We start from the raw sequence: 18,814 nt of genomic DNA, 5'->3' as shown, positions 1-18,814 counted from the left end.
CTCCTTTTAAGCTGTGTTAGTTATGCACTCACTGATTTTGCATTCCTTCCAAGCATTTGTTTTGTTAAGGAGTGGTAATTTGAGTTCACTGTCGACCACGTTCTTACTTCTACTTCTTCTTACTACTTGCAAAAGAAACTTCTGATTGGGTAGAATTAATTTGGCGTTTAGACTAAACAGAAAAGGTTAAAAGACCATGCCTGACCACCAAACAGAGAGTTCTCATGACGTTCCATCCCATCCGAGTTCTCTAGGTTGTACGAAATGTAGAGTCCTCGTCCATGCTTCGATTTCTACCGAACAACATTTTTCAATGCAACTCCAAACATGGACTCAGCACAAACAAACACTTCCCTGAACTAAGCCAAAGGCTTAAGCGCAACACTGTGTAAACTGCAAGTAACCTCCAGACTTTCACTGAAATTTGGTGCTTTAATATATAATTTGAATAACCCAATCGCAAATTGAGGCGTATGAATTATGTTTGGATGGTTTGTTCATGGCAAGGTCAATAGACTCAATACATATTTAATACTAAGTTTTGCCTATGTATGTTAGTTACATTTTATGTTGTAGATTAATACTTGTTAGATCAATAAGTTTTGTATGTATTTAAAGAGAAGTTGATTTATGATTTATAATTCAGTCACTTTAACTCTGTTGATCCAAGCTACGTGCTCATAAACAGTTTTTAAATAGATTTTTGATGTTTTCATGAGAATATAATGATATTGCTTATATTTAAGGATTAACAAGTACTAACAAGTTTGTTACTTTCAAATCATTGCGGCCCAAAGAGTTTGATCAGATATAACAATTCATTATTTTAATATTCCCTGAATTAATCAGTATTCCATACATGTAAATTGTGAGTAGATAAAACAATCCTGTTGTGCTCCATATGAGGTAAATGACACAGGATGTATTCCTGAACCTAAATTTCCTACATATTTTGGGGCTTATGATCATGGTATCAGCTATCATTCCCCTGTAAGACAGTTTGAGTGTTCAGGGACATCACCAGCTGAGGCATGTGTATCTTCCCTTCAAGGTGACACGTGGATGTTGCCAAGCTGTGTTACCATGGAAATGGTACTGTTTTCTGATGTTAGGCATTCTGTTGGGACAAGTTTGTCACCTCAAAGTAGTGATCACAGACACCTCCCCCATGGGTTGGGGTGCTGTATATGCCGTCTGATTTACGTAATGTGGATGGTACAGTGGCAAGATTGGTAACTAGATTGCCTGGAAATGTTGCGCAATTGTGCCATGCTGAGGTTGGACATCCCACTCTTCTGTGGGCGCAGGTCAATATACTGTCTCTCCTAGTCGTACATGTCCCCCATATTTTGTCCATGCAGGGTTTGAGACCCGAAGACTGGAGATTACATCGTCAGACTGTAAAGCAGATGTGGAGGATGTTTGGCTAAGCAGATGTGGACCTGTTTGCTTCAAGCGAGACATCACACTATCCCCTATGGTTTTCCCTCTTGTCCCGGACTCTGCTGGGCATCGATACATTGGCGCATCAGTGGCCTACAGCATGCCTATATGTGTTTCTGCCATATAAATCTTCTGCATATAGTTTTGCTGAGAGTTCAGGATGATCAAGTTTAGCTCCTGTTAGTGGCACCCTATTGGCCTATTTTCCCTATGATTCTCAACTCTGGTCTCTTTCCTGGTAGAGGTTCCTTGGGAGATTCTGGGCAGAACAGACCTGTTGTCGCACGCGTGGCAGTATTTGGCTTCCTCTGCCGGACTTATGGAAGTTATGGGTCTGGACACTCAATGGGGCACTATTTTGAGTGATGGTTTATCCACTACTGTGGTTAATAATATTCTGAATGCTAGAGCCCCATCAATGAGAAGGCTGTACACGTTTAAGTGGAAAAATACCTTTTTTGCCTCATGGGGTTCAACCCAGTTCACTGCCATATAGGCTCAGTGCTGGAGATTTTACAAGAGCGCTTTGGGGCGGGGGTTACCCCAGCCAGGCATTCTCTTGTCTCTCACTTTATGTGCAGAGTCTGCAGGCTTAGACCTTTTGCCCTGTCTGCATCCCTTCATGGAATATATTTGTGGTGTTATGGGTGCTCTCGAGTGCCCATTTGAGCCCTTGGTAGTATCTAAGTCTTAAAACTGCCCTTCTTTTGGCACTGGAATCATTTATGAGGGTTAGTGATTTGCATGCCCTGTCGATCAATCCATGGTGTATGGATTTTGTGCTGGGATTATCGAAGATGCTTTTGAGACCCCATTTGGGATTTTTTTCTAAGGTTTACTCAGGATCATTTTGCTGACATGTTATTACTTTGCAATGCCACACGGGCTGAACATTTGGCAGCCTCTTGCAGAAAATCTGAGTAATGACTAAAGGCAAGCACTGAATCAATTAATTGGTGTGATTGTGTGAGGGCTTCAGATCACCTGACCACTAACATGTTCTGAATGTGTCAGACAATGCAGCATTCCTACTCAGTGAAGCAGAGTTACATATGTAACTGAGACATTTTTGTTAATTTTATACATTTTGTATATTTTTTACAATTTTATACATTTTGTTAAAGGTGCATTATTTTTTATTGCATGTTGTATTGGACTTACAATGACACCTAGAGAACTGGATGCAGCATCATTCAAACACAAATGTTTTCAGCTATGAATGCTATTGTTGAAATTCGCTAAACACAGCCAGCCATAATTAATTGTATCAATTACTGAAAGTGTCCAATTACAGGATATTTTCAGAGATTAATTGAATAGTATTTGGCTGGTCATGTGATCATAGCATTGCAGCCCCTATGAGGAGACCCTCTCCAGATTAAAACAGCTTTTATAAGGTTACTGATATGACTGAAGTCTTTGGCCCTATTTTACCCCCCTTGGATTTTATTCTAATAACTTAATTAACATATAATACACCCACAGTTTGTGAGCATACACCAATAATACATCCAAAGCTTGTGCTGGCATGAAATTGACACTTTGAAGTAACAGTCTAATGAAAATTGAATAAGATGTAGTGCTATGTTTTGTGCACTCACAAAAGTAGAGCCCTTCATCTCATAAAGGCTCATGAGTTTACAAACAATATGTTTCAAAATTAAAATGTACTGCATATCTTATGGAGTACAACTTTTTTTTTTTTTAATGAGGAATAGGTCACTGAGTGCAGCTTTAAAGTTGTATTAATTTTGTTTGTGTAACATTGTATGTAATTTGTTCAAATGTAGCTATAAATCAAATTGATTGCACACTGAGATTGATTACTTACAAATCTTCCTCCCAATAGATGCTGGATAAAAACAGGTGAACGAGGTTTAATCTGGAGTTTTCTGGGACCTGTTTGTGCCATATTAGCTGTAAGAATACATATTCCTCCCATGAGTCTTTATACCAAAATGAAATAAAGGTGATTGATTATTGTTTATTTGTTTTGCAGTTAAACGTGATTCTCTTCATAAGCATCACCATCAGTCTGAACTCAACTCTCACAAAACTGAATGCAGGAGTTTCACAGATGAAACAAACCAAGTAACAATTATTCTGGTTTAAACACTATAGAGATGAACATATAGAAAATAAAGACTTGATCAGCCTCTTCCTTTCTCTGCAGGGTTCTGGTTTTTAAATCACTGGCCCAATTTGTGGTTCTCGGTTGCCCCTGGATTCTGGGTTTCTTCACTAAAGGCAATACAATGTTAGAGATTCTCTTCTTGATCTTGAACTCCCAGCAAGGAACCTTCATCTTCATCATCTACTGTGTCCTCAGTGATGAGGTCAGCTGTCAGTTTCTCTAAAGTCTTAAAGTATGTTTCACCCACAAATGATAATTCTCTCATTTAGTAAATTATGAGAATTATTATTTTTTGTGGGTAAACTATTCCTTTAGAAAACATGCCTCTCGCTACTATACCATATGAAGTCTATTGAACCTGTATCACACACTTATCCTTTGAGAATAACCAATTGGCTGAATGCCACACAGCTTGTAAAAGTAATATTAAAATGTAAGTAGGGACATTTTCATTACAGATATATGCTGGGTAAAGGGGGGACAAAACAAATGACAAGGTTTTTGGTAAACTAATTTTTTGTGCAAACATTGAATATTTGATGTCAAAAAAGCTGTGGCTCAGGTGGTAGAGCAGTTCGGCCGCTAATCGCAGGGTTGGCGGTTCGATTCCTGGCCCACACGACTCCACATCCCAAAGAGTCCTTGGGCAAGACCCTGAACACCAAGTCGCTCCCAATGGCAGGCTAGCTTGGGGTTCAGTGTCTTGCCCAAGGACACTTCGGCATGTGGAGTCTTGAGCATGCATGTGTGTGTGTGAATGTTTATTTTGATTGTTGATTTAGATTTTTTTGTTTGCTATGGATAAATCGATTTTGAACTTTATTAGATTTACCCATTTACACCTTGTAACGCAGTTCGATTGAAAGGAGGCGAGAACCAGCTTGTCAATATAAATAATATTTTAATGAATAACTTAAACAAAAGACAAACACACACACGACGGACATGCCCGTAAACTATCTCTCTCTCCCGCACCATCATCCGCAGTCGGCCTTTATCCCCCTCGGAGGCTTAATTAGCCTTATAAGGGACCGGGTGTGTAGAATCACGACCCGGCTCCGCCCTCCGCCCTGTCACATTCCTCCCTCGTTCTGTCAGGCTGGGGAGCCGCCGGGATGACGTACTCCGCCCCTGGTAGCGGCTCCATCGCTCCAGGCGGTCAAGGAGTCCAGTCCCCACTTGCCTCGTGGACGGCGGCCGTCAGATTGTTTTTCACCTGGCAAAAATTTCAGCACTTGATAAACGATAAACCAATGTTTGTTTCCGTTTTGCTCTGGCGTGCAGACAATAATTCCACAAGTTTAATGGTAAACCATTTCAAAATCAAAGCATCCGGAAGAGGCTAATAAACCGCAGCAGTGTAACTTAACGCACATAACTATGCTAGCGTTCGCTGCCTAATGGAAATTAAGCTGCCCGGGCAGAGCAAATACTGTATCAGGTTTAGCACGTCAATAATGCATTTTCCATTGATTAAGAGTAATAGGATATAGGCAGTTCCAGATTGAACACATAACGTCACTCATCTCCTCTCATGTCATTGTCTTACAGATCAGACAGCAGTGGTTAAACGCTATTTGCCCTGCACGGAAAACCACAACCTTTAATATAGTCAATGAAAAACACTGAGGACTACAGTATCCATGTTCAGAGAATGAGAAGCACTGCTGAAGTGACATTATTATAAAAGTGATTTTTTTCTTCTTCTGTATGTTATCACAGTTTACATATATATATATATATATTTGTTATACATGCTTTATTGCAACTTAGGCTTTCAATAGTTTTGATGTAAATCTATAAATTTTCTTTAAGCACATATTTATATATATATATATATATATATTTTTTTCTCTCAGTAGGGGGATTGCCATTATCCATCAGATCCTATGTACTACTGAACAGTTAAAGGATGCTGTTTTAAATGATGATTGCAATGGCATTTAGAGTTCTGCCTGCCTGCATTACAATATGAAATGTATTCATTTATTTTTATTCATTTTGTATTCAAAAATATTACAAATATTTCATGACAGATTTTGTTAAGGCACTGTGGACTACCATTTCTGTTTTGCTGTGGAAGACGTGGAAGCCAGTGGCATTTGTTTGTTCCTTGTTTTGTTAATGGATGTAACACGTCTACTGTATTGACATCATTAAAATGTACAAAGTAGATTGCATCTGGGTTGCAGGTTTTATTATTATTCTGCATGGGAGTCTATGGCAGCCATGTGAACCGTACATAAGCAAATGCTCAAATTTTGCACATTGATAGGGCTGGATATGAATAGCCACCATACCAAATTTGGGATCTCTAGGACAAACTCCATAGTGCCACCACCATGTCAAAATGTACTTTTTTGTGTGTATCTTTTGAACCATTTGTCCTAGAAACAAAAATAAATTTTACCTCTGATTACTCACCTCTTGATGATTCAAATTAATATAATAATGATGTTAAGAAGTTCCATAGTTACTCTTAACAATACATTTAATATATCATTGCTTCCTGATTCTAAGTAAACCATGCGGTTTGCTGTACCTGAAAGCCGCGGAGATCGAAAGGGTGCCAGTTCAAGCCCAGCTCTGGGCAGCTTGTAAACAACAAAGAAGTTCCAATAATCATCATATCCAGACTGTTCTTTTTTACATTGTGTTTGATGTCAATTATATTAGTTTTTCACAATTTTATGATAATAATTATTATTATTATTTAATAAAGTAATGTGTCTTATCAGTGCTTTGTCTGATTTGAAAGAGGATTGGTATGCATCTTCGGCATCATGTCCTTATGCTACCTGAGCCGTTTGGAGACTATGCAACAAATTGATCAAAATGTGTAGTCATTAAACAAAACATTTAATGCATCATTGCTTTCTTTTTCTAAGTCTTCAGAAAATGGAAGAGAGAAGGATGGATATAAAATTATAACCACTCATATACATGGACAGAAAACTGTTTATTGTGAAAAAACTTATTCAGACACTAAATAGACTTTTCTGTTTAAATGCACTTTGTAAGTGCCGTAATCTTCACTACAGTATACAAGCAGTTTGCTGCCGTAAATAGCGAACATGGCATCTGAGGACTACTGTTATATTCTGTTCTCCGTGGTTACACTTTATTTTCACATGCCCCAAAGCATTGAGCTGCAATAGTGGGGTATCCCTCTTACCTTTGGGGTACTTGAGCACATCCATATGCACACTTTTCAAAAACCAATAAGAATGCCACTTTTATTCTTAACACAATGAAATACATAGAATATAAAATATATATGGAGTGAAAGATGGTGAAGGTGTAGCTCTGTGGTGCTGCATGGCAACAAACATACCATTTTCAAGTTGCTTTTCAGTGACTGAGAAGTTAAAACCCTTCACAATATGAATCCATCCATCCATCCATCCATCGTCAACCGCTTATCCTGTGTACAGGGTCGCGGGGGGCTGGAGCCTATCCCAGCTAACATTGGACGAAAGGCAGGGGACACCCTGGACAGGTCGCCAGTTCACAACATGAATATATATACAAAATATAATATCCCATTTCATGACCAAAAATAATTTTGAATACTACTAGTTTTGAATGAGTGTTTTTTTTTTAATACACTGGGAATTTTTACAGTAGTTTAACATGTAGAAATGAGCATATAATAGGTGATACTTGTTACAGGGTGCATCACAGTAGCATTGCAATGCCAGATTAAATGAAAGCAATTATTGTGTGAATCATGTCATGCAATGTCATTACTTCATGATCAACTACCAGAATAATATAATTAATAAATTATATACTGTAAGTGTGATTAAGAATCCTACGTATGGAATGAAATTAAAAACGGCCTAGTCCGTAGACAGAGATACAAGCCAGAGACTATGTGTCTGCTACCAGAGAGTTTCATATAGAGTGTTGTGCTGAAAAGGAGCTGTGATATCCTTTAGGCTGAGAAGCAGACTTTTGGTTTTGAGAGTGAAGCTGCAAATAATTTTTTATTATTTTGTTAATAAAACTCTGACTCACATGGACTGTGAAAACCGGCTCCCACTTCCTCCTTTGATCCAAATAAGAACCTTTGTTACACTTGTGCCAGAGTCATCTTCGCTGCTGGAGGAAATATTCTGAACCTTCGCCAACATCCACCAGGCTCAATGCCAGGCACTCATGGATCTGCGGGCGGAGCAGCAACAGAGATTCGAGGACAAGAGGAGGACCGACGGGGTTTTGCAGAGCTTGGTGTCTCAGGAAGGGGTGCACGCCGCGACCCCGGCAGCATCGAACCCCCATGTGTTGCTCACAAAGATGGCAATGTAAGACTATCCTGAGGCCTTTCTGGAACTCTTCGAGTCCACAGCCCAATCTCAGGAATGACCACGGGCGCAATGGGCAGTCCACCTCTTACCGCTGCTGACCGAGAAGGTCCTACTCATGTCCCAACAGCTCCCGGTCGACAACCTCCTGAGGTACCCCAAACTGAACAAAGCATTCCTGCAGCTGGACGGCCACTATCCCGGATGGCCACACGTTTTCCTTCACTCAACAGCTCCGTGACGCCTGCCAGCGGTTGGTGCTGGCTGAGGAACCCAGCGATGTCGGGCATGTCATCAATCTTGTGGTGCTTATGCAATTCATCTCCCAACTACCGAAAGGATCAGCGGATTGGGTCCAGTGCCACCATCCTGCTTCACTGGATGAAACAGTACCACTTAGCGGTGTACCTGTGGGCTAGCACACCCTGCTCTCTCTCTCTGTAATCCCTACCCCGGCCCCTCCCCTCCTTCCTTCCGACCTATCACGTTCCCCCGGAAATGATGTACCAATTCCCCGAGACCAGTGCCCCGGCCTCTGGGGTGTATTAACCCTCCTGTTTCTCTCTCACCCAGCTCTACCCATTCTTCCTCTCAGGTGGGGGAAGCTGCCGCCACTAGTGTGAGTGTGAGGTCCGGGCCGGTCAGTTGGATTTGCAGGGAGCTGTGTCACGTCCGCGAACAATGCCCGGTGATGGAGGTGGTGACATTGATCCAGGTTCCCAACACTCCACAGGCCACCCTCGATCGAGCTGTGATGTAACATATTAAACTTTATTTAATAGAGTTTGTACCTGGACGCAATCTGTCCTGTGTTTACTGGAATATCAGTGAGTGGATTGTAAATGGTTGTTCTGTTTTAAAGAAAAACAGCAGCCACACTGAGTTTTCTTGTAATCATCTGTCAACATTCGCTCTCATCATGCAAACCAGCAGCCCACAAGAGATAAAAGAACAGGTCAGACAGGTGACATGTACTGTATATGGGGTAGCATAATGGCTACATGTTCAAGATTGGTCATTTTTAACTATCATTAACCATCACTTTTGAGGTCTTGAGAAAAGCAAGTAACATCAGTTTGTTCCAGGTGAATTGTTCCTCTAGTAAGCGTAAAGTGAGTTGATTTGGATAAGATAAAATTATAATAACTACAATCTCTTTCTGTCTTTTATTTTGTCCAGGTGTTGTGTGCAGTGATATCAGGCATTCTACGCTTCCTCTTTCTCTCCTTCTTTGTGAGAATGTTCATTGAAGCTGTGCTTGTGATGAGGCAGGCGAGGAATGAGGATACACGGGGCAAACAAGGGAATGAGGAACACCTGTGGAAAAAATCAGGTGAAAACCAATCAATCCGGTCGCTGATTCGATCCCCACAGCCACCACCATTGTGTCCTTGAGAAAGGCACTTAACTCCAGGTTGCTCCGGGGGGATTGTCCCTGTAATAAGGGCTGTGTAAGTCGCTTTGGATAAAAGCGTCTGCCAAATGCATAAATGTAAATGTCATAAAATTAAACTACAAAACTAACAGGAAACAGGAATATAACAAGAATTTCAACATAAAAGTCAAGACAAAAAACAGGGAATATGTGACAGACAACACTCCCCATAAGGAGCGGATTCCAAAAAAAATTGTCCATGGATTTTGGGGGAAAACAGGTGGTTAGAGTGGGCACAAGGGGCAAACAGGCAGTTCAAGGGGGCAGAGGAACATAGCAAAGACAGGGAGGTTTGAGACCGAGGCAGAGGGTGTGAGGACCAAGGAGACCAGAACAGATCAAACGGAGGGCCAGGAGATCAAGGGGAGCAGAGCAGATCTGGTGGATGGCCAGGAGACCAAGGGGACCAGAGCAGATCCGGTGGACAGCCAGGAGACCAAGGGGACCAGAGCAGATCCGGCAGATGGCCAGGAGACCAAGGAGACCAGAGCAGATCCGGGGGATGGCCAGGAGACCAAGGGGACCAGAGCAGATCCGGCGGACGGCCAGGAGACCAAGGGGACCAGAGCAGATCAAGACCGTGTCAGGAGACCTGGGAGGCGGCCGCACGACAGGGACTGGGTCAGGTGACCTGGGAGGTGGCCGCAGTGCCGAGACAGGGTCAGGAGGTGGCTGCAGGACAAGGACTGGGTCAGGTGAACTGGGAGGTGGCCGCAGGGGCGAGACAGGGTCAGGAGGCATGGGAGGTGGCCGCAGGACAGGGTCAGGCTGCTGTATGAGGAGTCACTGGTAAGGCGGATGGAATCACAGAAGGAGCAGTCTCTGGGGGAGCGGGCAGAGCTGCAGGCGGAATAGTCTCTGGGGGAGCGGGTAGAGCCGCTGGAGGTATAGCCTCTGGGGAGCTCGTTGGCCATGGCAGGCGTGGGCGCTGGCTCGTTGGCCGTGGCAGGCCTGGGTGCTGGCTCATTGGCCGTGTCAGGCGTGAGCGCTGGCTCGTTGGCCGTGGCAGGTGTGGGCTCAGCTACTCTTCCCAAAACTGTCAACACAAAACTCCCGAAACAATCAACTTCACCCTGAAACACATCAGAATGAGTTACCTTCATTTCAGATGTTGAGAAACCATTGATGTGCTAATGAGACATTGAAGTTGACCTGGTACTGAAAACAATAAAATGTTTGTCCCATTTAGTTGAAGTCTGTGTCTAATTTAAATTGTTGTGATTAATACTGAACACTGACACTGAATGTTCTCATTGTTTGTTCTTTATTTAATAGAGTTTGTACCTGGAGGCAATCTGTCCTGTGTGTACTGGAATATCAGTGAGTGGATTGTAAATGGTTGTTCTGTTGTAAAGACAAACAGCAGCAACACTGAGTGTGTCCTGTAATCATCTGTCAACATTCACGCTCATCATGCAAACCAGCAGCCCACAAGAGATAAGAGAACAGGTCAGACAGGTGACATGTACTATATAAGGGGTAGCATAATGGCTACATGTTCAAGGTTGGTCATTTTTAACTATCATTAAGCCTCACTTTTGAGGTCTTGAGAAAGGCAGGTAACTTTAGCTCCAAACAGAGGAAGATGCTTACAGCAGATTCATGATTGTGATTAGATATGTGATTGCTTTTGTTGTGGTGGGTGTGTCTGTTGGGCTGGTTCCTATGGCTATGGCAATGAAAAGTGAGTTTGTCAATTTTTAAGATTAAAATGTAGTTGTAATTATTGACACATTTAAAGTTTCCTGGTAGAGGGGGCTCTGGCTTGGTTGATTGTGTCTACGACAGCAGGTGGTAGATCAGCTAGATCTTCCGCATCCCGTCCAGGGGCCAGACGTGGAGGTTCCAGAGGTCTGGGTGTGGATGCCAGAGAGTGCCCCGTCCCTGAGAAAGAAGGTCCTTCCTCAGGGGGATTTGCAGGGCGGGGCTGTCACGAGGACTACGAGATCCGAAAACCTAGTCCAAGTGGGCCAATAGGGAGCCACTAGAATGACTTGTTCCCCATCCTCCCTGACCTTGCACAGCACCTAAATGCGTACTTGCGCAACCCAGCTGTGTGCCAGTGCGTCTGCCCTGAGGGGAGCCTCCATTCGGGTGTACCAGAGCGGGCAGTGGGAGGTCTCTCAGGAGGCGAACAGGTCTACCTGGGCCTTGCCAAACCGTTCCCAAATCAGCTGGACCAATTGGGGGTGGACCCTCCACTCTCCACTGGGCAAGCATTGCTGTAATAGTGCATCCGCTACCACGTTGAGGTTGACCGGGATGTGAGTGGCACGCCGCGACTTGAGTTGCTGCTGGCTCCAAAGGAGGAGACGACGGGCGAGTTGTGACATGTGACGGTACCGTACGCCGCCATGGCGATTTATGTACGCTTCTGCGGTGGTGCTGTCTGATCGGATCAAGATGTGTTTGCCCTGAATTAGTGGGAGAAACCTCTGCAGGGCAAAAAGTACAGCCAACAACTCTAGGCAGTTAATGTGCCAGTGCAGAGGGGCCCCTTTCCAACGGCCCACAGCTGCGTGCCCATTGCACACGGCGCCCCCAACCCAATTTGGAGGCATCTGTGGTTTGTCCAGGGTTTGAAAGTTTGGCAGTAGGCGGGGTGATAACCACATGGTGCGTGCCGCAGCGCCATGCTCGTCACGGGACTCGAGTCTGGAGCCAGTGCTGAAGTGGTCTCATATGCATCAACCCCAGCGGCGCGACCGCCGTGGAGGACGCCATATGCCCCAATAGCGCTCGTTACTTGCAAAACTTGCAAGTCCAAGATCGGTCATAAGCCGCCGCCTTTCTTGGGTACGATGAAGTAAGGGCTGTAGAAACCCTTCTTCATCTTGGTAGGAGGGACAGGCTCTAGCGCGTTTTTGAGCAAGAGAGTCGAGATTTCCACACGCAGGGATTTGGCAGGGGGGCTGGCAAACTGAATTGCATAACCGAGTCGAATGGTCCTGGCCAGCCAGCGTGACGGATTGGGAAGCCATGCGTCCAAGCTCCGTGCTAGGGACACTAAGTGGACGATTATTTTTGACGTATCCGGCGGGGCTTCGCAGCGGGGCGGAGTATGTAATGCGGCGTCGGGAGGCAAAAACACGTCCCGAGGCTCTGGTGCTGAGAGAACACTCGAAGCACTTATCTTGCTCCGCACACCCGGGGGGGGGCGGGTTAGTGACTGAGGAGGAGGTCCCGCGGAGGCGTCCTCTAGACTCGTCAGAACCGGCCAGCCGGGGGACAACAGTCGTGGGGCTGGAGGCGAGAGGTCTGTGTCCAATGTGCCAGGACTGTTGAGGTGTGGCGGCAGAGTGTCGTGAGAATGGGAGTCTGGCCAATCATGAATCACCAGTGTCATCATTCAGAGGTCCAGACGGCTGCTCTCGAATCACTCTCACAGTACTTTGACAGCATACATAACGGTGACTCGTGGTGATGACGGTTCAGGTCAGACAAAATTTCTAACCGACATGCAATGCTTCAAGTCCACTTCTGCACAGTGTTGCATGAAGTCAAACACACCTATTGTCATGGTTTGTTGGTTGCATTGAATGAGATTTGGAGATATTCAGCATATACTGATTCCTAAAAGTATTCACAACGGTACAAATATTGAAATGAGTTTTCACCTGGAGCAGAAAATGATGCAGAGTTTCCTGTTTGATGTGACATGATATTTCCTCAGGAAGATTCACTGATGGAAATACTGAATTTGGTGGCTGTTATCGTGGGACTAGTGTATCTCAGTTTGTCCCTGTTGACTTTTGCTTTTTGTCGGTGGAATCCTGGAGTGAACAATGTGGCTCGACTCAACCTCTGCTTGAGTCTGCTGTTGGCTCACCTTCTGTTCTTGCTCACACAACAGTTCCTGAACTACATACGCCCTAACCAGGTGAGAATTATTGATGACTCCATTATTTTCATTATAGAATTATAATAACTACAATCTCTTTCTGTCTTTCATTGTCTCCAGGTGTTGTGTGCTCTACACTTTTTCTTTCTCTCGTCCTTTGTGTGGATGTTCATTGAAGCTGTGCTTATTTTCATCTGTGTGAAGAACCTATCACAGATCAGCTCCAAACAGAGGGAGGTGCTTAGCAGCAGATTCATCATTGTGATTGGATATGTGATCGCTCTGATTGTGGTGGGCGTGTCTTTTGGCCTGGTTCCTGAGGGTTATGGCAGTGAAAAGTAAGCTTGTATTTTAGTTTTAATTATTATTCAAATGTAGTTTACATTTAAAACTTGTGCTATACTTTTAGTGCCTTTTTACATAATCTGTGGATATTTATATTTTGAGTGTTTCCCCATAAACAGATGCTGGATTAAAAGGGAAAAAGGCTTTATCTGGAGTTTTCTGGGACCTGTTTGTGTTCTTCTAGCAGTAAGTTTTACAGTGTGTTTAAAACATACTGTATATATACTGTACATATAGTAAGAAGTTTGCATGTGCCTTAGCCAAATGCATTTAAAGTCAGTTTTTCACAGTTCCTGACATTTTGCGACAGAGTTTCCTGCTAGTGCGACTACAGAGTTGACCAACTTTCCCTCTCTCTCTCCGTTTATGTGCTGTCATTTTCTGTTAAGCGATATCAAATGGCATACGCATCAAAAGTGGAATGAAACATCACTATTCGCTGCCAGGATCAATGGACAAAGCAGCTTGTATTCCTTAGTTAAAACTGTTAAAACTGTTCTCTTTAATGCAAAATAAATAAATAAATGAATAGTTTATTGAAAATCCACAATTGTACTTTATCAGACAAACAAGTAGTCAGTTAGTAGTCTTAAAGTACTCAATTTTAATATTTCAAAATTGAATTAGCCTTATTCAGGGTTCATTAATATAACCATTTGCAGATAAAGAACTATTATATAACTATAAGACTTGACTTGGACTTGTGACCAAAGATTAATCATGTCCTAGACCGTTATAAGGACTATCCTCTCTGGGGATTGTCACCTTGTCGTGGTGAAGAGTCTTGTGTGGTCCTGAGATCCCGAGAACAATGCCGCCTGGAGCTATGCTCCTGGTTGGGACACCTATGGCGGTAAGGTCGAGGCACCAAGTCCCTGACAAAGAACATTCCAACCAAGACCTCAACGGTGAAACAGGCAGAGGATGCTGGCTTTAGGGGAGGATCACAACGGCTGGGAAGGTGGATGAATGCTCCAGAAGAAAAGGGCCCCCAGCCATTTTGGACGCCATGCCGCTGGATCCTGACCCAGATCTGTCAAGGACTGTGTGGTGGCTACAGTCAGAAACACAAAAGTATTAACTTTGGAGCCTGGAATGTGTGCACACTGATGGAAAGTGCAGCCAGTGACAGACCGGAGAGAAGAACCGTGACCATCGCTAGAGAACTGAGGAGATACCGGATTGACTTAGCTGCCCTTTCTGAAACATAACTGGCAGATGAAGGACAACTGAAGGAGGAGAAGCGTGGCTACACTTTCTTCTGAAAAGGAAAAGCTGCCGATGAGCCCAGGATCCATGGTGTTGGATTTGCCATTAGGAACCAGCTCATCAGCCACCTCTCTGAACTTCCTGTGGGGATCAGTGAGTGTCTCATGACCATCCGTGCTTGCCAACAACCAGAAAGCAACAGATGTGAGTGCCTATGCCCCTACTATTTGACGCAGCACTGAAGTGAAGTTGCCCCTGGATTCTGGGTTTCTTCACAAATAAAAATGAGGTGGTGGAGATTATCTTTCTGTGCTTGAACTCCCAGCAAGGAACCTTCATCTTCATTATCTACTGTGTCCTCAATAATGAGGTCAGCCTTCTTTTACTTTACCTGTAGAATAATAGTACGTATGAAGGACGTCTTACAAATAATCTTTAATATGAGTTAATGTCACTAACCACATCCAAGTAATGTCAATGTCAAAATAGTTAAACCATTTTTACTTCCATCCATAAATAAAGTCTATATATTTAGGTATGCTAAAGAAAAAAAACTGTTTATTAAAGTTTTTTGTTGACATGCACCTCATTTTGTTATTAAAAAAAGGGCAAATAGACATTTTCCAAAAATGTTAACATATTTTCAAAAAAAATAAAAAATTATTTATGTGATGAGGGGAATGGAGAAATGCATGAAATTCCATGTTTGTAGACGTAACCAACTACGCCACATTGAGAATTTCACTCAGGGAATTAAGAAATTAGATGACAATTAACCCCTGAAAGGCTCAATTATATTTGTTCCAACAGTGAGAGGCAAGAGGCATGAGTAAAGTCACAAAAAGGTACATATTTTAATGAAAAATACAATACACTGACAATAAAATGGATAAAATAAACTAAGAATAAATCAGACTGGTTTTTGCAGACAGAATGCCAACCATGTATCACAGCGGCTCTTTCATAAGATCAATATTTAACTCTCTTACAAATTGATTTTATTACCAATGTTTTGGCAACAAACCTTTAGCAAGGTACAATTTCCTCACAAATGTAGAGCACTTTAAATAAAGTCAGTCATTATACACAAGTGAAAGCAGTGACATCACAATGGACGTTTAGTTATTAGCTAAAAAACCTGTGTCAACCAATTAAGACAATTAAGATATCAGGCTGATTTGTCACAAGAAACGTGACTTAAGCACATTTAAAAATATGATATACAATTATTTTTACATTTTAAACCTATAAGATGGAATGGAAACCAAAGAGTTATATAGACTATACCAATTGAAACAACAATACAAAATGATCAGACACCCATTATAACAGGATCAAACGACTCTTAAATAGGCCTAACTCAGAGCAGAGCAGCAAGGGGTTAGTACACAAGCACAAACAGAACAGTAATAAATCCAGCAAATACCCCAAAACCAGGCCAAGATTCCGCTCGGTGATAGACTGAGTAAATGGAAATGTTCAAATGTAATGGGACGTACAAATATCAAATAAGATGCACTAAATATATCAAAGAAAAGACAGTTTCAGAAGCTTGGCCAGTTTGAAGGAATCTCATCTAGTAGAAGCAAAAAAACGGCATATCGGGAGAATCACAATTCATACAGCCCAAGCGAGAAATTACAAGCAGGTATTCGCCTACCAGGGATATGATCATCCATCCATCCATCCATCGTCAACCGCTTATCCTGTGTACAGGGTCGCGGGGGGCTGGAGCCTATCCCAGCCAACATTGGGCGAAAGGCGGGGGACACCCTGGACAGGTGGGATATGATCATGTTGAACCAAATCAAGAAACACCATTAGCAGATGTACAGAGGACATAATGTAACTGGGGTCAGCAGCCTGTCGAACAATAAAAAGTGTCCCCTAACTAAAGCCCTAGAAAGAGAGACCTCTCATTGATGCATAACCCAGTGACATGAACTAGCCTTAATATAGAATAAAAGTGGGCACTTATTAGTCAACAATTACATAATGCTGAAAAAGAGGCGTGTCATAATCAGTACTAGAGGAAGATGACATCCTATCCTGCTACAATCAAAGAATACAAAATTATATAAACATCTACTAAACATCTCCTCTCATTGTCTTTCAGATCAGGCAGCAGTATGTGGATTGGTTGAGCACTATTTTCCCTGGACCTGAACGTAGAGCCATCAAAAGTGCCCCCCAAAATTCATAGAAAGTTTCAGAGTCCGTGTTTAGAGAATGAAAATCTCTCCAGAGCCGTTATTTTAAAGTCATTCTATTATTACACGTGTGTGACACTTAAGTCTTAGTGATTTTCTGTTAATTGAATCTATTAACATGTTATGTACTCAAAGTCTTATTTTACAGGTGTCAATATATTTTGATATGAATCTATTCTCTTTTAAAACATTTTATTGCATATTGTATATTATATTTGCAGAGGGTCATAAGCCAAGGTGGGCCTGAAGACAGTGGTGGACATGGACCTTAGGGCAGGGGCGGACATGGGCTGTGTAGCAGGGAAACCAGGGGACCAGAAGGGAAAAGAGACCATGGCAGAGTTGGGCCAGCAGTGGGCTTGGTGAGGCATGGTTTGGTGAGACAGGGCATGGAGCATGGCCTGGCGAAACAGGATGTAGAGCATGGACTGGTGAAACAAATGAGGCAGCGAGGCCCAGCAAAAGCTGAGGGGGCAGAGTCGCAGGAGGCAGGGCCATTAGAGGCAGAAGCCCAGGGGCGGGGCCACGGGAGGTGAAGGCCTAGGGGCTTCAGGCACTGGCTCTGGGATGGTTGAGGCTTCAGAAAGATATATTTAAGAAAACATGGCATCATCAGAAGTCATTAGTTTACACGCCCACGACCAGAGCTGGGAGGGATCAGACGAGTTGGATGTGCTGCCGGACCCGCAGATTATCACTGCCCCATGTCTGCCAAACATATTGAGTGTTCCAAACATCATCTGCAGCCTTAAACTGAAATTTAGGTTGGATTTTAGGAGTGAATGCACTTAGCAGGAATGGAAATCCTCTTCTACTTCACTGCATACAGTCGATTTACAATACCAAATTCAAAGAAATGTGCTGTATTTGTTTATATTGCTGGTATTTGACAGGGAATGGACTATATAATAACTGGAGAAGAACCTCAGCCCAGTCCATTAGTGATTTGTACGCCTGATTTTGTATAACATGCTTGCACCTCGACTTAGTGCATGATTGCACGAATACTCCAAAACTTCATGCCCATGCCCACTGACTTTGCGCAATGACATGGCATAGCGCTTAGCACTAGCACTCTTAAAAGAGTGTCCCATATTTCACACTCAGTACATGCATTAAAAGAAACGCTATTTTATATATTTGACTTAGCAATGTTAGCAATTAACATGTACTACGGATCTTATTTGACTTTCTAATAATTCCTGTTGCTAGTCTTAACCTCAGTATCTGACTGCGCAACTCAGCTTTGGAGAGCTCAGAGGCTTTATTTGCTAATACAAATTGTGGTTCAGTGTTTGGTAATTATCTTTTTAAGATATCTTTGTTTAATGTTTTACAGTAGACCTATTGTGCATTCAGGAAATATTTGACATTTAATGTTTTGTTTTTTTTCACATGCAAATGTGTAGTTAATCCACATGACACAAACACTTTTTCCTCAAGTGAGGCTGTTAATACTAAACCAATAATTTGATAGTGTTTTTACATGCATTCATATTGCAAATGCATGTACAGGTTGCTCAGAAATTTTAAATAGGTGTCCCTGATCATCTTGTTTCAGTGTGTAATGAGAGTTCTATCAGGAAGACTCGCAGACTTGAGTGAAACTTGATTACATTTATTTGATTAATATAAAACAGGAATGTAATTTCTCATTTTGGCGTAAGCCCCGTCTGGTGGTCCGAAGTAGTTGTACTCTGAACCGTCATATCCTGCCGGAGATAGGAGGCAGGGGAGGAGCCTACCCCCGCGCAGGACGGGACTCAACATGTGGTGGTGGGGTGGAGGAGGTTGCCGTGTTAGCACACTGAAACAGCAATGTGACTTATAAAGCGACGGCTTACATTTGATTGGCTAGGAGTTACCCTGCTTATGGTGCGATGATGTACA

The 18,814-nt window shown here is 42.8% G+C and overlaps 1 pseudogene; it reads left to right on the top strand.

Annotated features, from left to right (window-relative positions):
• Window positions 1-7,725: 7,725 nt before the first annotated feature.
• Window positions 7,726-16,917, top strand: LOC127652040 (adhesion G protein-coupled receptor E3-like; annotated as a pseudogene).
• Window positions 16,918-18,814: the final 1,897 nt, after the last annotated feature.

Source organism: Xyrauchen texanus, chromosome 11, assembly GCF_025860055.1.
Source record: "Xyrauchen texanus isolate HMW12.3.18 chromosome 11, RBS_HiC_50CHRs, whole genome shotgun sequence".
Lineage (NCBI taxonomy): Eukaryota > Metazoa > Chordata > Actinopteri > Cypriniformes > Catostomidae > Xyrauchen > Xyrauchen texanus.
The sequence above is the reverse complement of the archived record's forward strand: the minus strand, read 5'-3'. Positions and strand labels throughout refer to the sequence as shown.